General features: G+C 42.9%; 1 long non-coding RNA gene across 2 annotated transcripts in view; it reads left to right on the top strand.

The window, feature by feature from the left end:
* LOC103092694 (uncharacterized) overlaps window positions 1-27,038 on the top strand; it is a 200,005-nt gene that overhangs the window by 28,376 nt on the left and 144,591 nt on the right. The window contains exon 1 of one of the 2 annotated variants that reach the window (XR_008914412.1): window positions 3,132-3,384. The exons of the other annotated variant lie outside the window; for it this stretch is intronic. This is a non-coding gene — a long non-coding RNA (uncharacterized LOC103092694). Of the gene's footprint in view, window positions 1-3,131; window positions 3,385-27,038 lie in introns of those variants that run through there. 2 annotated transcript variants of the gene reach the window in all.

Below are 27,038 nucleotides of genomic sequence, written 5' to 3' on the forward strand. Positions count from 1 at the left end.
TCATTTGGGTTTTCCCGGAAAACAAAAAGCAGCCACAAGATCCGGCGACCCAAAGGTGGAAAGCCCTGTTGGTTTTTGTTTTGGTTGGCTTTTTTCTGGAAGAGAAGACCAACTCAGGAGCCCCTGAAGGCCCTGAGGTTTCGGACCCGGGGCTGTGAAACGTGCACACCGGTGTTGTTCTCTGGGAGCTGTGTGGGCCACAGGCCATCCAGGCGTGCCCTAGGGTGCAAGAAAGACCTTGGATTAGTGCGGAGATAATTGGGAGAAAGCGTCAGCAATTTGTGCTGTGGCCTAACTAGATATCCTGTAAGAGATACAGGATCTGCCTTTAGGCTTAACTCAAGCCATCTGGCCCTGGGCCGACGTGAGCACTGCTCCTTTCCAGAACCGGACACGGCCGTTCTGCGGAAGGGCTGCATACCTCGGCTGCTTTCAGGGGAGGGGGCGGCCCGGCACTCTGGCACCTCGGTGGAGGGTTCGAGTGAAGCGCTATCCGGGAACCGGGGGTCCTATTGGCCCAACTGTTTGTTGATGAGACGGTTAAAGTGTCTCTAAAAATTAAGAAGCTACATTGAGAAAAAATGTAACGTTTGGCACAAAGCTTGTCCTGATTCTGGGCACGTCGATCTTCCCTCTCCGTGGGTTGTTTTCCTCCTCTATAAAATGGGGAGAGAAATACTGACACAGGGTCACTAGAGGGGAAGCACTGTGTAAATCTTAAAGCTTGAGGAAGATGGTAGATATCATACCTAATAAGGTTATTTATTGGCTGGGGCAGCGGCTAGAAAGCAAACCTCGAAGCCCGGAAGATCTGACTTCTTAATACAAGCTACTGACACTGTGCCACGGGCTAAATCCCTCAGTGCCTCCAGGCAGCTTTTTAAAATGACAAGTTACGGACCCATTGCTGTTCTGTCCACAGATAGGCTTTTCCCGGAGAGTCCCTGACTTCGGAGAAAGCCCACATCTGAACCAAAAGGGGGGACAATCCTGATCATGGCCATAGGCGTTATTTATAGTGATCTCCTAAGATCTCTATAAACAGGGTATAAATCCTGGAGGTGAAAATCCAGTGTCCTCATCTTTCTGTTGTCTAACAGTGCTTGTAGTCAGGAGGCAAAAATAGTGGTCTTTTTTAGAGGGGGGAGGGGAAGGAAAGCTCCCTTCCCTTTGGAACCTTAAATTTCATCTCTATTTCCAAAGCGAAATTTGGAAGGGAAGGCACAAAAGCATCTTTCATGAAGGAGAGATAGAGGGAGAGAGACCAGGAGCTAGACAAAAAGGGAACTGGAGGGATGGTGAGAAGGACAGCGAGATGAGACAGAGGGAGATAGAGAAAACAAAAGCGAGTGAGAGTAAACACTTTCCTTTAAGAAAGTAGAGGCAGAAGATGGAAACAGAAACAGGACACTGAATGCTTTGAAGCCCCTGGTAGGACCTGAGTCCTGAGCCACGAAGACACAAATCTGTTTCTGTTCCTCGTTTCATGTCGGGAAATGTGTTTCCTGTTGTAATTGGGGCTGTTCACTTTTGGTGATATTTAAGACTTCGCAGAATAAGCAGGCTGGATGTTTGGTTAACCGTGAAGGAAATGATTCTTGATCAGACAGGCAATTACCGCCCTCCACCCCAAATCTGATCACTTCCCAAGGAAAACAAAGGCATTTGTAACTATTTTTCTACTTCAGTAATGCGAGGGGGCAATTATTTATGAATGAATGAGGGTTTCTGTGCCCTGGAGAGGAGGGAGAGAGATCCACAGAGGGGTACGGATGGGAGATCGAGCTTGTAGAGAAAGTGTGTGTGTGTGTGTGTATAGGCTTAGGAGTAATTCCACCACACAGACATCCTCTCGTCCCTAGGTGCAACTTTTTTTGCAAGGGGCAGGGTTAAAGTCCACAGGAGGTCAGAGCTGGAAGGCGCTTTGGTGTTGTCAGAGGCCGACGCCCTCATTTAAAGAGGGGGAAACCGAGGCTGAGAGTGGAAAGGAGCTTGCCCAAGGTCGCACAGGCAGTAAGTGGTAGGGTCAGAACTAGAACCCAGGGCCCGTGACTCTGAATCTGTCACTTTTTCTACTGCTCCACTGGTTCCCGTCCTTCTGCTTTCTTATTCTCTTTGGGGGTAGATACAGATAGCCTAGCGCGGCAAGCTAGACTCCGCCCTGGTCCAGACACAGCTCCACAGGAGAGTGGAACTAAGAGGAGGGTGAGCGGGACTTTGTATTAGGCGCCTGCGACAGTGAGAAGAGGGCAATGCATGCCAGAAACCTCCCCCTGGTCATTGCAGCCCTGCACCGGGTCTAGATGTGCTCCCTGGGGCTCAGAATGCTCCGGCCCAGTGGGCCAGTATGGGAGACAGATAGGCCGCCCCCTCCAGGGGGTGGGACCGCCCTGTGCGCAGCTGCAGCCACCTCCTGGCCGGCCGGCCGGCTTCTGGCCTCCTCCTCCTCTGCAGCATCCTTTGCCGCTGTCGCCGCCGCCGCCGCCGCCACCTCGGCTCCCCTCACCCCTGAAGCTGTCCCAGGCTTAGGCTCAGGGCGGGGCTTCTCCAGGTTCTGGTTCGGCCCGTCCGAGGCTTTTCCCGCGCACGCGTGCCCCGTCCCCTGCCGTGGCGAGCTTGGCTTCCACGAGCCCCGCCGTCCCAGGGGTCTTTGACCGGCCTGGCCATTTCCCTGCAGGGCCCGAGTACGGTCTGCCATCTCCGCGGTTCGAGAGCGCGTGGAGAGCGTAACCGATGCCTCCCGGCGCACCCCTCGGAAGCCCGGATCCGGGCCGAGGAAGGAGCCGAGGTCCGCGCCTGGGAAGCGCCTCGGCTTCGCTCCGCCCGCGGGCCTAGGCCTCGGTGGTCTCAGTTGGAGCTGGCCCCGGCCTTTGGGGAAGGGGGAGCCGAGGCGCCCAGAGGAGGCCAAGCTCGCTAAGGCCAGCTAGTAAGTGGGAGATGGATCGGGGTCCCAGCACAAACAGGGCCTCCGCAGCCAGTAACAGGTGAAGCTGATGGAGCTCGAGGGCTGCGGACTTAGTCCCGTGAAACCAGGCGCAGCAGGGGAGGGGGGGAGGGGCATCGCCTGGAACAAAACGAACTGCTGGGCCCGGACAGGATAGGAAGGTCCCCATCGCCCGCCGCAGGGCCTCTGTGTGTGTGGGGTGCGCTCGAACCCCACCCCCATCCCCCTCTAGACCAAAAGTCAGAAAAATGCAAATCCCAGTCAGGCTGGCGCCCTATAGGGCTATGAACCCCGAGCGCCTGGTATTCTGGGCTTTTCCCGTGGCCCATTGCGCATCCCTATTTCATTCTCCAGGCCCCCCCAAGCACTCAGCGAGGCCCAGTCTCTTGCACATCCACGGCTCCCGTCATCTCGTCCCAACACAGAAGACTCTGGTGGTTGTAAGTATTTTAGGGCGTTTTCCTCAACTCTTCACGTACAAAAGATATGAAAAAAGCTCCCCCAAAGCACCAAATAAGGGCTCTGAAGGAGAGGGTTTTTTTTAAACTCCCGTTGTTTTGACTGGCATTCATTGGTGCCCATAATTATTGCAATTAACACAAGGCCTTTCCGGGTTTGTAAAGCACTTTCCTAGTATTCTCTCAGAAGGGGATCCATCATTAGCCAGATTAGTAGCCACAGTCTTCCTGCATGGGTCTAGCAACTCCTTTTAAAGCCACCAAGGGGCTTCAACATACCCAGGAGTGGTTTTGCAGATTTAACAATCCTAGGTGGCATTTATAGAGCACCCGAAGGTTTGCAAATGGCATTACTGATATTCTCTGGTTTGTTTACAAAATAGAACCACCCCATTATGTGTATGTATGTGTGTGTGTGTGTGTGGGGGGGTATTTGTATTTTAAATAATGCTAACCTAATGGAAATGGGGGCAGACAGTCTAAAAATCATTCCCCCTGGGAAGGGAAGACTTTGCTACCCCCTTAAGTAGTTCCTATCTAGAGGAATTAGGGAAAGCATTTCCCCTAAGGTGCCTAACAGAATGGAATTCATGGGCTCCCTAGTGAAGGCGAAGGACTAATAGTGTTGGGAACAGGAAATGGATCTGGAATTGGGAGCTGCCCATTTCCTTGTACCAAGTTTTTTTTTTTTCACCACCTCGAAATTTCCCAGTATTTCTTGCTCTTAATTGAAACCTTTATATTTTTTCTTAAAATTCAATTCATTATCCACTGGATCATCTCAGTGCACTAAAATTTGCAAGACTCAATTTTTTAAAAATGCTAACAGTTCCAAGGGCGTAATTCTATATTCCGGATTACTCCATTTGTTTTCATATTTGAATGCTGGGTCTATATTGATGAAAACCACTGGGTGGAAAAATGGCAGATCTGGTGTTTGGGAGCCATCATTGCAACTGATTGAAATTGCCTTGCTGACCCAGTTGATTGGGCAGAGAGATCAGTCATGAAGACAGCTGGGAAGAAAAAGGAAAGGCCTTGACCAAAAGCCAGTTAACTTAGGCTTTTAAAAGATGCAGACGCACGTAGTCGCAGACTTTGTAACAGCCCACACTGGGGCCATGGGAGTTGAGAGTTGGGCAGGAGGAGAGGAGCTTTCTTGTCACCAATTTAAATTCTTTTTATATAAAATAGGCTTAAGCCTTTATGAATATTTGAGACATCTGCACACCAAGATAGGTGGCCTTCCTCCTCAGGATTTAGTCTGGAAAGTATCTGCACTCCTTATGCATAGCCAAAGTAGAGAGAGAGATTCAGGGGATAGTTGATGATCATGTTAAATCTGACTGCCCTAAATTATATTGCTATGGCTTGCCTTGGTTTCCCACCCTCCTTTGACTTGTCTTTTTTTCCTGTCACTCTCTTTAATTGGTCTTATTAGTTTTAATAATTTATTTTATTTGCTTAATTGTGTTCAGCATTGAAAACAAAGCCTGAAGAGTCTTTTTGTTATCCTAATGTCATTCTTCAACTATATTTCAAGTTCAAGAGTTCTTTCTTTCCTCCCTTCCTTTCTCTCTCTCTCTCTCTCTCTCTCTCTCTCTCTCTCTCTCTCTCTCGCTCTCTCTCTCTCTCTCTCTCTCTCTCTCTCTTTCTTTCTTTCTCTCTCTCTCTCTCTCTCTCTCTTTCTTTCTCTCTCTTTCTCTCTCTCTTTCTTTCATTCATTCTTTCTTTCATTCTTTCATTCTTTCTTTAGAGGAGCAATTAAAACATATAGGGAGCAAATGTGGCTGTAATTACTTCGGCATACGCTCACAATTTTCGAGTAAGGTGAACTTGGGGTTCCTTCCAGCACTGCATTCATAAGTGACTTTTTCTCTTCTTCTGGAGCCTGATAGAACCCAGCTGAGGGCATTAAGTATACACTTTTATCTCTGCTGGGATGACATATTAATAAAAGGTATGTCAAGTAATCCTTTATTTCCTTTTTTGCACCACATTTCTGAAACTTGGATGAGGATCAACCGAACTGTTTGAATTTCTTGGGGTGAAAAATGAAAAGAAAAACAAAATCATGATTGGGATGATATAATCAGGAACATTTTAGGAGTCGATGTCATTTTCTGTGTTGGCCCAAGCCATAGTTTAGCATGCTGAATGGAGGACTGGCAAGAGAAGGTGAGGAGTGGGTGGGGGCTGCTAAATTCTAGGTGGACTTGGCTCATTGAACCTTATAAACTTCTTGTGTTTTAGGGAATTAGTTTGTGCTTTGGTCAAAAATTAGAAAAAAAGAACCAATTTATAGCACCCTTAGTTAAGTTATTTTTAAATGGAATGCTGTGCATCTTAGGGAGGAGTCTCATCTTTGCAGGTGATATGCAAATGTGAATGCTGTTGATGTGTCCCTCAGAGCATGAATGACTCACTTCAAACATGGTGCTGAATGGCCTAATTAAGCAATGGAGGCCTCCTGGAAAGCACAAACCTTGCATTAAACCCAAACCTGGCATCTAGCTCTCTGGTAATAGTTCAGATATTCAAATCACCTGTATTCAATTTGGCAACTAATACTGCTATCTATTAAATTTCCATCTGATTTATCCAGCCATAATTTTCTACAGGGCTACAGTTATAAACCTGATACTAACACATTTTCAGTTAGCAAATGGTCTGCCACACGTCATTCCACATCAGAGCAGTTGTTTACAATACAGATCCCAAGTCCTTTGATTTGGCCCATGCTGTTCTTGCTTTGGGCCTGTTCTCTCTAGAAAAAAAGCAACATGTTTACCCAACAGAGAATTTGACTGGCAAGGTTATTTTCCTCACATCTAGTTATTTTTCATGTAAAATTAATTTTTGAGAGATGGATCAAATTTTATCAGAAAATGCTTGAAACTCAAGGTCAGCCTGTTTTCCCTAGTATCCTCCAAAGGGCAATCCATCTCATTGTACAATGAGAGCAGTATAGGGTCATAATTTTAAAGCACATTGAATCTAATTGCCTCACTTTATAAGATAGGAAACTGAGGCCCAGAGAAAGTAAGAGATTTTGCCAAGGTCACACAAATGATACTGGCATTAGAACATGCAGATGTGAAGGAAGTATAGTTGAACTTCATGCCTCCACAACACAGAGACTGAAATTTGCCATCCCCCTCCAAGAGCAAATCAGTGCTATTCACCATCTTTTCCATCCCTCTGGTTGTTCTCTGTCTCTTCTGACCTTTTACTTCCTCCTCTTGGCCAAACTCGGAGAAAGCCGTTTTTTCAATGTTTGGGAGCCACAAAAATAGTAACTGTGGTTTGGCTCCTGGTCCTCTCACCAGTTCCTGTGTTCTGAAATCCAGAGGGGGCTTCTAAGGCTGTATTACCTCTGGTGGACATGGAAAGAAAAGATGGGCAAATGTACCCTGGCCCAAATCCTTACTGATAAATCAAGAGAGAACTAACTGGCCCTTAGTTGGCATAGAGAGGTGGGAAGCTTGCTCTTGTTTTTCCATTCTCTCTACCTTCCAACTCATATAGCAATATAAAGAGATGTTAGGCTGAATTCTCTTGTAGTGAATTGCAAGTGGAAGGGCTATCCACATTCCTTTATTATGCCTATTGGAGTTTTGTTGTAATGACCTCTGGCCCCAGTTAAGCTCAAAGTATATAGCAGTGAAAAAGAAACCCAAATGAACAAGTATCAACTCTGTTTCCTATCAGACACAATCCCAGCCATAGTCATTTTTCGGAATGTATGACAGACAATTCTTTTGCTACATCTCCTTCCTGGTGGAATCAACTTTTTTTTCTTCTGAATATCTTGTGTCCCATTTTTGACTATGAGTAATAGGATATGGTTATCTCCCTTCCTTCCTTCCTTCCTTCCTTCCTTCCTTCCTTATTTGTAGTAATGAATTCCCTTGTAGTCAAATCAACAGAATATCTTTACCAAGAGTCAGCACGCCATGCTTAGAAATATTTCCAGGATAATGATTTGGCTGTTTAATAGCATTCTCTAAAACAGCCATTTCTAAGTCCATGGTTTTAGAACTTATCACAGTCGATTTAGCCACTGAAAGGTAGAGATAAACTGAGTTCCATGATGCTCCTTTGCTTTGGGTGTTTTTCCTTTATGGTCATAAATGCAAAGATCCTGCCTTCTTGTCAATTTGATATAAGCTTAGGGGAATTACTTGAATATCAGCAGTCAAGATGTCCCTTCCTCCCTCAGTTATGTAGCCTGCTGTGCTCCAGCTGTCCACCTGGATATCTGATTCCTCTAGGGGGAAGATAAATTTCTTCTGAGCACAAAGCACATGACACTTTAGCATATCCAGAGGAAAGGTATATTTTTGCAGAAAAGAAAACAAGCAAAATTTTGTGTGTGTAATTCACTGATAAATGATGATGTTAGGACTAGAGCTAAAGTATTTGGAAATAGTGTGCCTCAGTTAAAGGAGGTGAAATATGATTTGCTGATTTGTATCAGTGGATTACAGATGTAGGCCCCTCTTAACCCTCCTCTCCCCAAAGGGTCTGCCCTGTGCTGTTGAGGGATATTGTGGGATCTCTCAGCTAAAGAGTATGGACATTTTAGGCGCTTTTCTTCTCATTTGCAATCAGTTCTGCAAATATTTATTTATTGCCTACTGTGCATAGAGCACCCTGCAAAGTATAGCTAAGAGAAGGAGGCTTGGCCTCATAAAGCTTACAGCCTTGTAGTTGAAAGGAATTGGAATTAGAATCACAGCGTGTTACACGAACACTTTTCAGAGCCGTCACATAGAATCACATACTTAGCCTTTTTGCCAATGGTACTTTGTGAGCATTTTGATTAAATTTTACTTATTACCAAATTAAACAGTTTTTTAAAAATTCGGATAAACCTTTTGAGCCACAAAGTCTGAAAGCTTAAGTAAACACAGGCAGAAAGCATCTAGTAGCTTATTCTGATTTTTGTGAGATTGTTTTTCACTATGTTCTCGAATGTCATGTCCCAAAGCACAGCTTTAATTTCATTCTCCAGTTTATTTTTCCCATAATGAACTTTTATGAACCTCTGGTCTCATATTTATATATAATATAAGTGCGGAACTGGATCTCATAAAGAAAAAACAACCCCCCCCCCAAACCAAGATTCAGTCTGAGATGAACTCTGCCCTGAAAAGCTGGTGGAGACCATGTGCTAATGTGCATAAAATGAAAACAGAGTTTGGAGTGTTTCTCATCTTTCCTCCATGTTTTGGTTATTTCTTATCACCATGCCTCATCATCAGGGCTATCCTCATTATCTCATTGCCCACTTTTCGACCCTGCTCTCTTCTTCTGCACTGGGAAGGGTGCTCTATTACCATCCGGGTCTCCTTGGCATCATGAATACTAACATCAGACTTGTGCTTTGTGGGGACATTTATGAGGGCCATCACTGTTTTATCTACATTTTCAAAAAATGTATCAGTGATAAATCCTTTTACTAACTAATTTGTAATAATCAAAGAGACGTCTTATTTCCATGAAGAAATCCCCTCTATCAATTCATGTCATTCTTTGAAATTTATTGTCTTAGAGAGCTGCCTAGATCAGAGCTATCACTTAGCCCCCAACACTCCAAAGCACACCCTAGACCAGAATAAAATGTAATTGGGAAGTATCTAGCAAAATCCATAAAAATACTATTGTATAAATATAGATACTGTTACTATCTGGTTTTCTAAGTCACTGCCTCTTTCCAAGATCCTTCTGTCTCAGTTTCTATTTGAGGTGGATACTATGGCCTGAAGTGACTCTTCCATGGTTATCCATGGCCATTTGCTATCAGAGGTGGGTCTTGATCCCAGGTCTGACTGGCTCTCTCCCTTGTGCCATGTGGCCTGTTCATCATCTCATAAGGGAGACGAAATCTTTTCTCTGATTCATTGGTCAGAAAGTTTATTGTAAACCTGTGGAAGGCAACACTCTCTGATGGTTTGTGTCAAGACTTGAGGTCCTTCTATTTCCCCTTCTTTATTTGGACTTTGAGCTGTACTGAAGCACCCTCAGGTACTATGCGCTTCCTAAGGAATGCACTTCTGAAAGTGGAGGCAGAATGATGTAGTGGGAGCTTGAATTAAGAGGGCTGGAGTCTAATCTCAGCTCTACCACTCTATGAACTTGGCCAACTCCTTTAAACTATCTTGATCTCAGTTTCCTTGTCTGTAAAATAAAGTGAATTTGACTAGATGAACTTTAAGGTCCCTTCCAGCCCTACTTCTTCAGTAAGTACATAATTTATACCCAGAGCAGTTTTCTTATATCAAAGTCTGTCCTCCTATCCGCTGATGCCATGTTTTGGAATTAAACCCACAGTGAACCTTGTCATATTCTCTGGAGATGGACACTACTAAATAAGATTCAATCCAGTAAGTGTTTGTTAAGCATCTACCATATTCTAGGTACTGAGATGAAAAGACAAAACCAAGCCAATTCCTTCTTTTTGAGAACTTATATTCTTCTGGGTGGAAACAACATGAACACAGATAATCATTGCTACGTTATGATTTTTCAAGGTGGGAGAGGGCAATAACAGCCAAAGGAGCCTGGGACAGGCTTACTGTAGGCAGTGGCAGTTGTTGAGCCCAGAAGAGAGTTAGAGATTCTAAGAGGCAGTGGTGAGGCAGAGTGGAATTCCAGGCAAAGGCATAAAGATGGGAAATGGAGTACTGAAATTGGGGAAAAGCAAGAAGGTGGGTTTTGCTGGAATGGACAGTGCGTGAAAAAGGAATTGTATGAAATAATGATTCATTTTTCTGTGAGTAGAGGTTACTTCACAGACCTATAGTTTTAACAGCCCTCTAAATATTGTCTAGATGATGAATATAGGGAAAATGAACAACCTGCCAATTTCAGATACGCCATTTTTTGTCTTAAAAGTATATTTGTGCTATGCACCCTCAGGCAGACCCCAAGTGAGTGTTTTCTTGGAAATCCTACTGTAAACAGTTGCTTCTTAATTCATGAACTTGACAGAATTAAAAATCCTAAATTCTTGATACTTAGGAAAATACAGATTTGGAGTTGGGGATGTTGTAGGTATGTGTCTTTAAGGTTCTACAAATATGAATTGTTGTTTTTGTAGTCCAAATAGCAACAGCATACATTTGTTTGCATATACTTTTAAGATTTCCAAAACCTTTACCATACAATCTTACCTTTGTTTCTCCAAATAGTCCTGCAAAAAGATAGCACAAGGATTATTATGATCCCCATTTTATAGACAAGGAGATTGAGGCTGGGAGGTTAAATGACTTGTCAGTGGTCACCCAGCTAGGTCTTCTGCCTCCAAGTACACCAGACTGTTCTTGACCTACTAGATGTCTAAAAGTTATCTAAAAGATTTCATTCCTCCCCTCTTCCAATCTTTTTTCTTTTCTCCTGTTGTCTCTAGGCCTGAAACATACTCCGATATCATTGTCTATTGAAATCCCATTCTTTCATAAAGGCCCAGTGTAGGTGCTACCTTCTAGATGAATCATAGGGTCATTGATTTAGAGCAGGATCACCAAGACGTAGACCAGAGGTCACTTAGGGCAGGGTGATTAAGACTCACTTTGCCTCCAAAGAACTAACTTTAGAGGGGACTGATACCACTTACAGATTTGGACAGTGGAGAACCTAGTATTTGGTTAGTCTTGGTTATACTCATGGTTCTATGAGCTCACCAATATGCATATTCCCTGCAATGGTACAGGTCACAGCCCATCTCTGTGTCTCCATCTAGTGTGATCTTTGTGGACACCTTCCCATGAGGTTTATCCAGTGTGAGCCAAGGGAGGGGTTCAAGTTATCTCGGCCTTGCAGGGATCCATCATGCTTGTTCCATCACTTAGCCTTGTTTCTTGCCATATAACCAGCCTGCCTTCTTTTTTAGTCAAATATTTCTTTGCTAATTTTTTTTACATTGCTCTTTTATAAATTCGTTTTTTATGATATGTTGAGACCTGCTGACTTCTACATGTCTCTCCGCTGACCCATGGATGATTCTCAACTCCATTTCTTAGGAGACTATGTAGTGCTTCATGATTTGGAGCTAGCCAGCACCACTGGAAGAATGTTAGTATTTTAAAAATGAGCTTTGGTTTCAGGGAGAAACTTGGATTCATTCCAAGAATTTTACAATTTCCCAAAGGACTCCTTTACCTCTGTCTAGTTTTGGGCCAACTTATTGTCCAGTGGTAGTTTCCATCTAAGATTTATGTGTATATGTACACATGTGTATTTATGCATATATATGTGTGTGTATATTAGCACATGCACAGATGAATTACTTCAATAGATTGTTTCTTCAGCTGGTTATCATAAACTGAGCAGCAGGTGTTCTTCATCCACTTGGTTTTCCCCATTTGGATAGTTAGATCAAATGTTTTAGAGCAATATTGGCTATCATTTAGGAGGGTTTACATTAAAGCTTGGTGTAATCAGCACAATGCCATCCATAAATGGGAGCATGTCAGGGAAATAACTACCCTCCAGGGTGTGCTGGATCTCTTTGACAGTAGCAAACTCCTCTGGTGAGCATATGTCTCCTTGTTTGACACATTGATTCTGATGATCACTGAGCTGTCACACCAATCTATCTCTGTTGTATCTTTCATGGAGGCCTGTATACTTTGGACCTAGGCACAGGAGATCTCACCTCCTTAGAGGAGAGTCATTAAGGCAGCACCTTATTCTACTATGTAATCAACAAACACCAAACACAGTGAGATCCTCTGTTCTGGGTGTCTGTTGTTTAGGTGATGATGAAGATGTGCTCTCCCATGTTAGTTAAGGCTCCATACAATCCTTTCATTTCACAGAGGAGGAAACTGAGGGAGGCCAGAGAAGGGGATGGCTTGTTTGCCCAAGGCAACAAAGAAAATAGCAGAACCAGGATTCAGATCCATGGGCTCTGACTCCAAATCCAAAGTCATTTCCAGTGTACCAGGCAACCTTTTCTTATCCCTGCAGCTGACAGAGAACTCTTCTGCAACTTTCTAATGTGCTTTGGAGCTCCTTGGCCTCCAAGTGCCATCTACATTTGTCACCTTCCCCCCTTATTTAGCATGCAGGCTCCTTGAGGGCAGAGACTTTCATTTTTCATCTTTGTATCCCCAGCACTGAAAGTAAGTACTTTGTACATAGTAGGTTCAAATTGATAAATATTTGTTAAATATCATCAACTAAAATATTTAGTAAATATTGTATTAGAGAGCACTTTAAGACAATTCTCTCCATTCCTCCTAGACCCTATTGGGGTTGTTGGGGAGCTCCAGAGCTTTTCTTTTGGGCCACAGGTGAAGTTTGTGTGAATACACATCCAAAAGGTATCAGTCTTTATCTCCTTTCCTGTTTCAGGACATCCTGCTTTCCAGATACAGAGATCTCCAAGTGAAGACTAGATGACCCATGCTTGTTCAGGTGAAGACACCTCCATCTTTCTAGTCACTCAGGCTTTGGCAACCTCAGTGTCACCCTTGACTCCTCATTATTACCCCACATATCCAAGCCATTCCAGATCTCATCGTTCCCACCATCACATGCCTTGACTATCTCCCTCCCCTTTTTGTTCACTCTATCTACCATCATAGTTCAGGCCCTCATCACCTCTTACTTGGACTATTCTAGTATTTTCCGTGTTAGTCTTTCCACCTCTCCTCTGTTTAATCCCTCCTCTATTCAGATAAGAAAGTGATATTACTAAAAGCACAATTCTGACTGTGTCACTCTCTAGCTTCAAAACTTCAGTGGCTCCCGGTTTCCTCTAGAAGCAGATCTAACGTCCTTTAGTTGGCTTTTAAACCCCTTTAAAAACCTGAAAGCACCCTTCTTTCTGGCTTCATTTTCCCTTTCTCTCCTCACATTCTGTGATCCAGCCAAACAGCCCTCTCTTTTCCTTAAAGAGAGGGCTCCATCTCCTGTGTCCATGCCTTTTCACTGGTCACTACCCCCATTCCTGGAATGCATTCCCTTCTCGCTTCTACTTCATGGAACTCCCTCCCTTCAAGATACAGCTTAAGAACCACCCTCTACAGGATGGATGCTTCTCCTGATTTCTACTCCCTATGACTGCTAGTGCTCTCCTTTCCAAACTACCTCAGAATTATTCTGTTGTATTTGTTCTCTGTATATGCTATTGGTGGTTAAATGAATGGGCTTCTCCAAAAGAACATTAACAGGGATTGCCTTGATTTTGTCCTTGTATCTGGAGCCCTTGGCTCAATGTGTGGCACACACTAGGCACTTAATAAATGCTAATTGATTGATGGAATGAAGTATAGGTTGCATCACACAGCCTCTGGTACTTTTCCCAGCTGTGAGATTCAGTGATCACCCTTTCTTCCTCTAAGCCTTCCCAGCCTTGACATTCCCTCGTTTTCTAAATCCTTATTCAGTCATTTCCTCCTTCTGCCCACTCCTGGCTCACCCCTTCCTGCTTTACGTTTAGACAGCAGGCATCCAAACCAAAATGACCAGAGGTATCTGTTGCTGCTAGAGATCACTGAAAAAGTGTGTGACTCAGTGCACAGGCCTCTGAGGAATGGCGTCTGCTGAAATGTTGTCTAAATGTTCTGGATTTCCAGTGTGCTGCTACTGAATATGTTCCACAGAATTAGAAAGGATCTCCAAGCCATATAGTACAGCCCATACGTGAAAGGGAGCCCTTCTGTAGCATGTGTGTCTGCCTAAAGACCTCTCAAGAGGGAGAACCCACTTCCCTTGGAAGCAATTCATTCCACTTTGGGATAGTTCTAGTTGTTAAGAAGTTGTTCCTGGCATTGAGCCCAAATGTCCCTTTCTGATACTTCCACCTATTGTTCCTGATTCTGCCTTCTAGGGCCAGCCGGAACAAGTCTAATTTCTTTTCACATGACAGTCCATCAGATATTTGAAAATGATTCTCAGGCTTGCCCCTGAGTCTTCTCTCCTCCAGGCCAAACATGATGAGCTTTTGTGTTGGTGAAGTATTGGAGCTCTATTCCCCGTCTTCCCAGCCACTGAGGACATTTTTGCATGCCCTGTCCATCTGCCCAAAGTAAGCACTTCCTCCCTTAGCTCTCCCCTCGAACTCGGAAAACCTCTGTCAATGCTGTAATGGAGCATGCACTTAAGTCTTTTGACCACCCAGGGTCACACAGCTAGGAAGTATTTGAAGCCAGATTTATTTATTTTTTTAAATTTTATTTTGAATTTTTTCCACATGGTTACATGATTCTTGTTGTCTCCCTCCCCGCTCCTGGAGTTGACAATCAATTCCACTGGGTTATGCACATTATCACTCAACTCCTATTTCCATTTTATTCATTTTTCTAATAGAGTAATCTTTTAAAACCAAAACCCCAAATCATATACCCGTCTAACCAAATGGTAAATCCTATGTTTTCTTCTGGATTTCTACTCCCACAGATCTTTCTCTAGATGTGGATATCATTCTTTCTCATTAACCTAAGGCCAGATTTAAGCCCCAAATCTCCCATCTTTAGGTCTGGTTCTCAATCCACAGAGCCACTTAGCTTCCCCTTCTCAGTTCCTTCTTAAACAGTGGTGCCCAGAACTTTACCAAGGTGCAGAACTATTGAGTGATCACAGAGGTAATAAACTTTAGAGGTAGTATTTGAACCCATTTCCTGTGATTCCAGAGCTAGTGATCTTTTTGCTGTACTATTTTTGCCTCTGCTATAGAAATGACTAGATGTGGCTCCGGCTGGACAGGATCTTAAAGTCCATTTAGTCAGATCCTCTTGTTTCCTAGGAGGAAACTTTGAAAGTCCAAAGAAGGAAGTGATTTGATCAAGGCCAAAGAAACAGACTTTATTTTCAGAATTTTTGTTCTCACTGTCACCCTTAATGTCTGTTGTTGCCGCTGTACACACCTACAGTGAGTTCCTCCATCACCCTTTGGGTGTTCCTCAGCCTCAATATGTCAGACACAGTAGTGTTCCTTGACTCACAGCCATATATCACTGGGAGAGTACTGGTGCTAAAAAAGATGGGTTGCTGCTATTTATTCATTTATCACAGTCTATTCTCATCCATGGGGCTTAGAGAATTGGACTCCATGGGTCTTTGAGGTGGAGAGAGTGATGTCAAGGGTGTCACATTCTCACTCCAAATGAAGGCAGGCTGGAACTTTGGCACATTTCCTGCAGGGTCTGGATGTGTTCAGAACCAATATCGTCCAGCAACGGACTCCCCTTTATCAACCTGTTGTTTTTGATTTTATGACGATTCTCCATCGTAGCAAGAGTTGAGATTAGACCCAGTACAAGTTTCCCCAAAGGAGGGGGAGGAGTCTGAGCTTCCAGCAAGCATTATCCTTAACCTTCTTAATTATGAAGGAATGTGTAATAATAGAGGAAGGAATTACAGAGCGACTAAAGTGAGAGGAAACCCCTCTAGATGACAATTCACACACTCCGTGCTATTCTGTATCAGCCAAGAAAGCAGAGGAGGGGATGTAAGCACCAGAGAATAAAAGCCCGGTCCGTGAAGTTTTGAAGCTGACTTTGTTTTCTTTCATCCCCATTGAATTGCACATGTATGTATGTCCACATATAGTCCCACCCAACTGATATCCTCTGAAAATCCTGTGGCGAAACAGGAACAGATTTTAAATTGATTGCTTTGCCCACTTAGACTGAGTTCTTGTAGCAAAAAAAGAGGATAAAAATGGGATCATTTCCCAGGCTATCCTGGCAAAAGAATTTTTTCTTTTAAACTATTTAGCTGATGGCATCAGACTGTTGCTTAATTCCTTATGGCTGTATCAACAAGACCCTAGAAGTGTAGTTGAAAGAATGCTAGATTTAGAATCATAAAGTCTGAGTCCAAATGCTAGTTCTGTTCTTTAGTGTCTATGGGATCAGGCAAGTTACTTCCTCTCTGTGTGCCTCGGGTTGCCCATCTTTAAAATGAGAGAGTTGGATGATCTTGGAAGTCCTTTCTGGTTCTAAGTCCCTTCTGCTTCTGTGACCCCAAACTTTTGACGTTCTGCTCTGCCCTAGCTCATAACCAGTTGATCAATCATTAAGTGTGCTGAGTTTCTACTATAGGTCAGGCTCTGGAACTAGGTGGATAAAACTGTGTGTTGGACAATATGGTACCTGACCTCAAGGAGCTTACATTCTAACGGGAGAAGAAAGACCTAAAAGGGAGCTAGGACGGTGTGGGGTACTGCCTGGGGGGAGCATAGTTTGTCTGGGAAGGAAGGAGGAGGCCTGGTTCTGGGTAAGGTAAGTCTGAAGTTCCCTCTCAGAGCCCAATGTATATTAAGTGCCTACTATGTTCCAGGAACCCTGCTAGGCTTTGGGTACAAATGCGATGAGTCGTCATCCCTGACCTTAAAGAGTTTATGTTAATGGGGAAGACAATAGATACATATCTATATAAATAAGTATCTACAGAAATGAATGCCTGAGTTACATCTTCTATGTGGAGACTGAGAAGGACTCTTAGAGATGGAGGTTAAGAAGCGATGCTTTCTAGGCACAGAGGATGGTCATGAATACAAGTGTCCACGTTAGCAATGGGTCTAGTGATTTTAGCTCCCTGCCTCTCTTAGAGCCATTTCAAGAGGGAATGGAGTAAATGGAAATGGCTTAATCCCTTAGTCATACATGTGTCTATTTTTTCTCTAAAGCTCTCCTTTGGTGCCTCATTAAGGCATGCAGGTGTCCCTGGGCTCTGAAAGACCTTGTGGGACAGCTCAGGCTCCAGCAGGTCCTATCATAGTGGAAATGCTTGGAGTATGGGCCACAGAAGGACTGGGCGTGAGGCTATCTTCTGTGTGTGCGTGAGTGTGTATGTCTGTGTCTCCTGTCCCAAGACCAGGCAGCCTCAGTCCAGGTCAGCCATAGGGTTGGTTTTTCAGCCAAACAACTCTCAAAGGCAAACCAAGTAATGTTATAGGGGACTTGGGATCCATGTCAATAGAAAGTTCACAGTCACCCTCACAGGTCCCTAGAGTCTTGCTGCACATAGATTTCTTGGGTCCCACCAGAAGGAGCAGGGTTTTCACTGATTCTCATAACGTTTGTTTGACTAGATCGCAGCACTTCCATTCATCAGAACATGAGGAACAGTGAAGAGGGGAAGATGGGACTGCATTATTTAGTTTGAAATTCAGCTCCACATGTGTGCCACATGTATATACAAACATGTATGTATCCAAACACACATGTATACTCCAACTCCTCAAGGATCTGGCATTTCCTCAGTTTAGATATTCTTCCATGCTGCAGATCTTACCCTCTCCAGGTCTTGTTAGTGGCACAAGTGATGGATGGCACTGGGTTGTGGTGCCTTAGATATTCAGCATTTCAGACGAAGGCCTATCTCGTCTCCTGGGGAGTTCTAAAGTTATGAAGAACATTTTCTGTGCATTGCAAGTCTCTCCAGTGTTAATTCAATCCAAACTGATTTAATAAAGAAATTCATCTTTTACTTGGAGTATGCAGTTCAAGTTAGTGCAAAGGCTTGTGTCAAGTACCTTGACAGGCTGGATTAAAAAGTTATACTAAGTCATCATTGAAACCAGTGAATTGGATGATATCATCCACATGGGAGATACACAGCACATGTCAGGTTGGTTATTGTAGGAGTATGGAAAAAGTGGATGCTTTGAGATAATGCTGGGCTTTGGCCTTTTTGTTCATCTCATACCCTTGGGGGAGGGATTAAATCAAAAGAGGTTTTGTTTTTCATTTTAGCCCATATGTAGTTAGGACTCATTCACCATGGCCAATGTTGTTAGAGCTGACCCGTCACCTCCACCAGCCAAGTGCCCACTTTGCCTCAGTCAATTCCAGTGGGGGTAGAAGAGGAGAAAAAGGTAGCAGGACTAGTCTTATGCAGACATGGATCAGACTGGGATTTAAGATGCTCCCTGGCCGTGGCTTTATTCAATGTCTAAAATTCCTCCTTTCTTTTAGATGAAGACTTTGGCTTCCTGTTTGTCAATTTTCCGAGCATGATGGCAATGGTAAGGGGACCAAGAAATCATGCCCTATGATGATCAGCTGAAGGAACTAGGAATGTTTAGCCTTGAAGAAGAAAAGGCTCAGGGGGATCATGATAGCTGTTCTCTTTATCTGAGACACTACATGGTCCCAGCATACAGAAAGAGCAAGATATAATGGGAAGGTAATAATTAGGAGACATATTTAAACTTGATATGAGGACATGTTTCCTAACAGCATTGTCCCAAAGCACAGTGAGCTGCCCTAGGAGCAATGTTATTTCTCTTTCCCTCTCTCTCTCTCCCTCCCTTTCTCTCTCTCCCTCTCCCTCTCCCTCTCCTTCTCCCCCCCCTCCCCCTCCTTCCCCTCTTCTTTCCCTCCCCCACTCTCTTCTCCCTTTCTTTTCTCCCTCCTTTTCTACATCTCTCTTCTTTTGGTTTCTCCTGAATTAATAATTATTGCAGATGATATAGAAGGGATCCTTGTGCAGTAATAAATGGGACTTGATGACTACTCAGAGCCCCTCCAACTCTGAGATTATGAGATTCTGGCATAAACTCTCAAGTCCTGCATTAGACTGCAGAAGCCTTAGGGAACATCAAGATATTGTTAGCAATTAACACCTTAGTGTAATCATAAATCCAACTGCCATCTATACAGTCCTTTAAAGTTGGGACACACATTGCAGACGTCTCATTTGAACCTCCCAACAATCCTTTGAACCCCAGTAGGATTCCAGATGTGATGAGCCTCACTTGAAACTTGAATGGGTCTGGTGACTTGGTCAGTATCACACAGTAGCCAACAGGCTTTTCCAGGAGCTAGTTGAGCCCTCTCTTCACCATTTCCACGCCGCCTAGGTCATCAAATGGCTTTTTTCTGTGACAGTCAGCAGGACCTTGAAGCATTGGCAGTTGTTATAGAGGTGAGCTTTTACTTGTCTGCAGAAGACAAACCTGAGCACAAGGCCATAGGAGGTGTGGTATCCATCGAAGTTGGTATGCAGAAAGGAAAGCAGGCTCCCAGATAGGATCATAAGAACATAGATGAAGATCTAACAAAGGTATCCAAGAAGTGGTCAGAGAGGGGAGGGAGAAAACCAAGAGAGACTAGTGTCAACAAAAATCAAGAGAAAAAAGAATATCCAGGAAGGATCATAGATTTGGAGTTGGAAGGGACTTTATAGATCACAGTCCAGCCTTTATGGATGAGGAGTCTGAGGCTTAGGGGGATTATGACTTACCCAAGGTCATAGTTTATATATATACACATATATATGCTGAAATTTGAACTCTGGTCTTCCTTACTATATCCACTATACTGTACTGTCTCTTGAGTCAAGGTCAAGAAATGATCAGCTCTGAATTGAATTGAACTGACTGATAAACCTGCACAGCACACAGTGTTTATAACCCATCATCCACTTTGGTTTGTAGGTAGCACCCTACAGACACAGTTTTGTACATTGTAACGTTGATGGCTACAAGCAGCTAGTGGACCTTAGAGAGTGGGAAAGTGAGAATTTGTTGGTATTTTTTTCCAGAGTCTCTATGGCAGAGATGAGAAATACCCAAAGCCCTTAGGTCCATCAGAACGAGATTATATAATTGGGAAATAGTTAATAAAATAAATGAAAATACAATAGAACATAGACAATTGTGAATATGTGGTTTTCTAAGTCAACTTGCAACTTGTTGGTATCCTTGTGTGTATTTAGTGGCCTGTTTCTCTTTGTTTGACACCATTTCTCTAAAGGACAAAGCCACCTTATTTGAAGGACCCAACTTAATCCAATCCAGAGTGCATTTCTTTTTTTTCCATTTGAATTAGTTTATTTAGTCAATTTAGAACATTATTCCTTGGTTACAATAATCTTGCAGCCAACACGCAATTTCATTGGGCATTACTTGTGCCCTTGATCAGAACCTATTTCCATGTTGTTGGTGTTTGCATTAGGATGTTCATTTAGAGTCTACATCCCCAACCATATCCCTTTGACCCATGTATTCAAGCAGTTGTTTTTCTTCGCTGTTTTTACTCCCACATTGTTTCCTCTGGATGTGGATAGTGGTTTTTCTCATAGGTTCCTCCAAGTTGTTCAGGGTCATTGGATTGCAACTAATGTAGAAGTCCATTACATCCAATTGTACCACAGTGTATCAGCCTCTGTGTACAATGTTTTCCTGGTTCTGCTCCTCTCACTGCATCAATTCTTGGAGGTTGTTCCAGTCCCCATGGAATTCTTCCACTTTATTATTCCTTTGAGCACAATAGTATTCCATCACCAACATATACCACAATTTGTTCAGCCATTCCCCAATCGAAGGGCATCCCCTCATTTTCCAATTTTTGGCCACCACAAAGAGCACAGCTATGAATATTCTTGTACATGTATTTTTCCTTATTTTCTCTTTGGGGTACAAGCCCAGCAGTGCTATAGCTGGATCAAAGGGCAGACAGTCTTTTAGCGCCCTTTGGGCATAGTTCCAAATTGCCCTCCAGAATGGTTGGATCAATTCACAATTCCACCAGCAATGTATTAATGTCCCTACTTTGCCACATCCCCTCCGGCATTCATTACTTTCCTTTGCTGCCATGTTAGCCAATCTGCTAGGTGTGAGGTGATAGCTCAAAGTTGTTTTGATTTGCATTCCCTCTGATTATAAGAGATTTAGAACACTTTTTCATGTGCTTATTAATAGTTTTGATTTCTTTAACTGAACATTGCCTATTCATGTCCCTTGCCCATTTATCAATTGGTGAATGACTTGATTTTTTGTACAATTGGTTTAGCTCTTTATAAATTTGAGTAGTTAGACCTTTGTCAGAGGTTTTTGTAATGAAGATTGTTTCCCAATTTGTTGCTTCCCTTCTAATTTTGGATGCATTAGTTTTGTTTGTACAAAACCTTTTTAATTTGATGTAATCAAAATTATTGATTTTACATTTTGTGATTTTTTTCCAGCTCTTGTTTGGTTTTAAAGCCTTTCCCACAGATCTGACAGGTATACTATTCTGAGTTCACCTAATTTGCTTATAGTTTCCTTCTTTATATTCAGGTCATTCACCCATTCTGAGTTTACCTTGGTGTAGGTTGTGAGGTGTTGATTCAAACCTAATCTCTCCCATACTCTCTTCCAATTTCCCCAGCAGTTTTTGTCAAATAGTGGGTTTTGGTCCCCAAAACTGGGATCTTTAGGCTTATCATAGATTGTCTTGCTGAGGTTATTTACCCCAAGTCTATTCCACTGTCCACAAGTCTATTTCTTAATGCCAGGTATTGTGCTAGGCAGTCAAAGTGTAAAGACAAAGCAAAACATAAACAAAAATGACCCCTAGCCCCTCACTTAAAGGGGCTAGTGAGAGTGGAGAATGAATATCTAAAAACTGGATAATTAGTGGAGGGAATAAACAAGGGGATCAAGAAAAGCTTTTTGTCAGAGAAGGCACATGACTTCAATCATGAAAGGGGGACGTAGAGGTTCCAAGAGGCACAGGGGGAGACTCAGGGGGAGGAAATGGACTGCTGAGCCTGGGGAACAGTGAGAAGGCCAGTTGGGTTGGCCAGTACCATATATAAAGATGTATAATATGCCATAATCTGTGAAATCTTGGCTGGAGCCAAATACGAAGAGCTCCTGAGTGTGCTCATCCCTAGAAAGGCATGCTGCATAGTTCTGGAATAGAGCAAATTCTCCAGGTTTCCCCTTTAGTTTTTTTTTCACCTTAAACATTATTTTATTTGGTCATTTCCAAACATTATTCATTGGAAACAAAGATCATTTTCTTTTCCTCCCCCCCCCCCCCTTCCCACCACCTCTCCCATAGCTGACGCACAATTCCACTGGGTTTCACATGTGTTCTTGGTTCGAACCCATTTCCACATTGTTGGTATTTGCATTAGAGTGTTCATTTAGAGTCTCTCCTCAGTCGAATCCCCTTCCCCCCTGTAGTTAAGCAGTTGCTTTTCCTCAGTGTTTTTACTCCCATAGTTTATCCTCTGCTTGTGGATAGTGTTTTTTAGATCCCTGCAGATTGTTCAGGGACACTGCATTGACACTAATGTAGAAGTCCATTACCTTCGATTGTACCACGGTGTGTCAGTCTCTGTGTACAATGTTTTCCTGGTTCTGCTCCTTTTCGCTCTGCATCACTTCCTGGAGGTTGTTCCAGTCTCCATGGAATTCTTCCACTTTATTATTCCTTTGAGCACAATAGTATTCCATCACCAACATATACCACAATTTGTTCAGCCATTCCCCAATCGAAGGGCATCCCCTCATTTTCCAATTTTTGGCCACCACAAAGAGCGCAGCCATGAATATTCTTGTACAAGTCTTTTTCCTTATTATCTCTTTGGGGTACAAACCCAGCAGTGCTGCTATAGCTGGATCAAAGGGCAGACAGTCTTTTAGCACCCTTTGGGCATAGTTCCAAATTGCCCTCCAGAATGGTTGGATCAGTTCACAACTCCACCAGCAATGCATTAATGTCTCAACTTTGCCACATCCCCTCCAGCATTCATTTCTTTCCTTTGCTGTCATGTTAGCCAATCTGCTAGGTGTGAGGTGATACCTCAGGGTTGTTTTGATTTGCATCTCTCTGATTATAAGAGATGTAGAGCACTTCTTCATGTGCTTATTAATAATTTTGATTTCTTTGGCTGAGAACTGCCTGTTCATGTCCCTTGCCCATTTATCAATTTGAGAATGGCTTGATTTTTTTGTACAATTGATTTAGCTCTTTGTAAATTTGAGTAATTAAACCTTTGTCAGAGGTTTTTGTTATGAAGATTGTTTCCCAATTTGTTGCTTCCCTTCTGATTTTGGTTACATTGGTTTTGTTTGTACAAAACCTTTTTAATTTGATGTAGTCAACATTATTTATTTTGCATTTTTTGACTCTAAGTCTTGCTTGGTTTTAAAGCCTCTCCCTTCCCAAAGGTCTGACATGTATACTATTCTGTGTTTGCCTAATTTTCTTATAGTTTCCTTCTTTATGTTCAAGTCATTCACCCATTTTGAATTTATCTTGGTGTAGGGTGTGAGGTATTGATCTAAACCTAATCTTTCCCACACTGTCCTCCAATCCCCTTTAGTTTTAATGAAATCTCTCATATACCTAATTATTCAGGGTGTAATTCCCAAAGAAAGAGAAAAGAGCCCCCCTGCTGGCAGCCTCAGCTAGGAAAGAACTCACGATTTGAGGTTTGAATTTTCCTTCTGCTACTAACTAGCTCTGTGGCCTCAAATAATTTTCTTCCTCTGGACTTCAATTTTCTCCATTATAAAGTGAGGGGAGTCAGCCCAGTGATTGTGGTCAACCCTACTTTGTCTAGCTCCTTTGATTGCTAGTGTTTCCTTTTTATGGTTCTTGGATGGCACAGGTAAAAATGACTTCAGGTAGCATCAGTCTCAGGACAGTATTTGCTCTGGGCCCCCCCAACATTGCCTATATCCTCCCTGTGTTGTAGCTGAAATCCAGGAGACGTGTAGACTATGTTCGAATGCCTCCTGGATTTGTCCTTCCATAGGAGTTTGGATCAGGTGTGACTGTCCACACCACAGGGACTGGACCTGGAGTCCACATGGTAGCACTTTGCCATTGAGTTCTCTGGCAGATGAGTCCAGATACAAATGCAGTTGTCCACGCACTGTATTCAAAATGGTCCAGATGTTTTGGATCCAGGACCAAATCTCCTCCAAAATTTTCCTATCCCCTCAACTCTTGAGGATGCTGCAAGTTCTGGTTGGAACATCTGGAGAAGTGCTCAGTGCAGTTGTCACTGTATTGTCAAAGCCCTGCTTTGGAGCTGATTCAGTAATGTCAGTCTTATTAGTGGCAGTAACTCTGATTTCATTATACAGCTAGAAGATTAAAGTGGGGAGGCATTATAATTTTTTAAATTAAAGGAAATATCTGGTTTGGGTCAATTTGACTAGATTACTTTAATTGGAAAGAACTGGTGTACTGTTCTCTTTGAAGTTTTCCACTGCCCTTCATTGACGATTAGCTTGAAGATGATATGATGCACTGGTATTTCCAGGGTAAAACTCTCTTGCTTACTGAGAAAAAAAACAGGAGGGGCTGGTTGTGGGTTTCTTAGCTTTCTTGTGCTCCCATGCCCACCATTTGTTATGAAACCTCACTTGCAAGGTGGTGTCAAAGTATTCATGGAACTGAATTCAGAATCGCCTGGCAGATGGGCTCACCAGCCTGTGGGCCTGGAAGTTGTCCATTTCCTATTTCACAATAAGTTTCATACTTGAGTAGTAGTATGTATGTCCCTGATGAAGGGTCCTTAGGGAACAGTAGCCAACTCTACCTGGCATACCCTGGATAAACAGGGAAAGCGAATGGACATTGTCCGGATCTATCAATTTACATCAGAGCCTTAAGCATTGGGTATTACCTTGGGGTTGGGCCAGTAGGTATTATAGCTCCTTGATGACTCTTCACTATCTAAGATAGCGAAGTAGCCATGTTTGGGTTCTAATATCACAGCCCTGGATGTAAAGAGGAGATAGAAACAGCACTAAAGAAGATAAAGACAGGAAAAGCAAGTGTGCAGAGAAGAAGCCTGTGCAAGAGGCAACACAGTTGTGAAGTCATTGAGATGCTACAGGATTGAAAAAAATCCTGGGCCTTCTTCCTACTGAAAAAGACAACAATGGGGATGTCAACAGCTGTCTACTTCCCTGTCTTCATAAAAAAGTTATGCTAATCTTCTTACTCTTCAAGGGTATTCTTGGTGAGAGTATGAGGAGGCAAGAATACTTTTTGCAGGTGATATTCCACAGCAGACCATATCTTTACCAGGACACAATTGACTTATAGGTAGAGATTACAAGGTCCATCTGTGCTAAGTGGTGATGGACTAGAAGAAAAAATTGGATTCGGTAGAGCCAAGTATTGACCTATAGCTCTTTTCCCATGCACATGTCAAAATTCTACAAGATTTTTTGAAAGCTAGAACAAAGGTAACCTTCCTCAGTGATCCTGTGACCGTTAATATCAGATCAGGCATAAAAAATGCATGTCAAAGGTGTTCTCCACTGTCATGGAGGAGATCCAGCATAGAATTCCAAGCCAAAGAGGGATTCCCTATAGAGGATGAGGTGTTCCAGATGTTCCTGTTTGTGGATGACATTGTGCTGATTGCATCAAGCCCCAGAACACTGCAGAGCCTTCTGGATGAGATCCATAAACACTCAAAAAAGTTTGGCATAATCTGTCCAGGAAAAACCAAGTGAATAAAAGATGCCTATTGTCCAGATTTTGATATGAAGTTGGATGGACAACCTGTAGAGCTTGTCCATCTGTATATATCTCTTGGACAGATGCTACAAATAGACAATGAATTGGGCCTTCAATAAACTCAATTGCCTGCAGGGAAAAAGCAGTGTTATTTTAATGACCCCAAGCTTCTCTCTGAAACAAATCCCCTCTCCTTAATACCAATTTTCTTCCAGTGATGTTGTGGAACACTATAGTCTCCAAAGGATTGAAATTGAAAATCACCCAAAGGTCACAGGAAAGGCACAGGGTGGGTGTGAGTGAGTTGCAAAACATTACAGAAAAGGAATGACAAAGGAGAAACAATGTGTAAAGGATGTCACCAAAGCTATGAATGGTTGAAGAAGAAGGTAGATTGGTCACGTGGTGAGACTGAGAGAGAACAAATGGGTAGTCTCTGCTTTCCACCAGTATTTTTGTGATGTCCAGAGACCTGAGGAAGGCCTCCATTTAACACACTGGAGAGGTACCTTCCGCCTAGTTTATGGGAGAACATGGACAAGAGTTCTCATTGAATGGTTATCTCTTCTGAACTTTCTCTCCTAATTGCTAGATATAATGACCTTATCTCAGGCTCCTCCATCCTTCTAGATCTCTCTGCAGCATTAGACATTGTTGATGACTATATCAACATGATTTAGTGGATATATCACTGTACCTGGAATCAGAATAATTCTGCCTTAGATACGTCCTAGCTATAAGATTGGGCAAGTAATTTAACCTTACTATATCTTAGTTTCCTTATCTATAAAATGAGAGGTTTAGCCTCTATGGTCTTTTCCACTTTTAAATCTGTGATTCTTTTTAGATACTCCTTTTTGTGACACTCTCTTTGCTCTCTTCCTATCTGTTTGGCCACTTTTCAGTCTCCTTTGCTTGATCCTGATCATTGACTGTGAGTGTTCCCCAAGGCTCTGTCTTAGGCTGTCTTCTCTGTTCTCTTACTTGGGGATCTCATCAGTTTCCACGGGTTTCGTTATCATCTTCATTCAGATGATTGATTACCCCTTTGCTCTCCAGAGAAGTGCTGTCCATATTCAGAGAGAGAACTAATGGATTCTGGGTACAGACAGAAGTATAATTTTTTTCACCTTTTTTCTTAGACTTTTGGCAGCATGGCTAATATGGAAATAGTTTTGCCTATTTTCACATGTATAGCTGACATATTGCTTACCTTCGCAACAGGGAGGGGAGGAACTAGGGTGAGGGAAAGTATTTAGAACTCAAAATCAAAACAAAAGATGTTAGAAAAGAATAAAGTTTTAAAAAAGGAAGTTCTACATATTTCCAGTCATACTACAGGCTCACAACTCTTTCTCCACATAACCATTTGCCATATCTTGTAATTGATTTCTCTTCAACATCTCTTACAACATC

The sequence above is a fragment of the Monodelphis domestica genome, chromosome X (assembly GCF_027887165.1).
Source record: "Monodelphis domestica isolate mMonDom1 chromosome X, mMonDom1.pri, whole genome shotgun sequence".
Taxonomy (NCBI): domain Eukaryota; kingdom Metazoa; phylum Chordata; class Mammalia; order Didelphimorphia; family Didelphidae; genus Monodelphis; species Monodelphis domestica.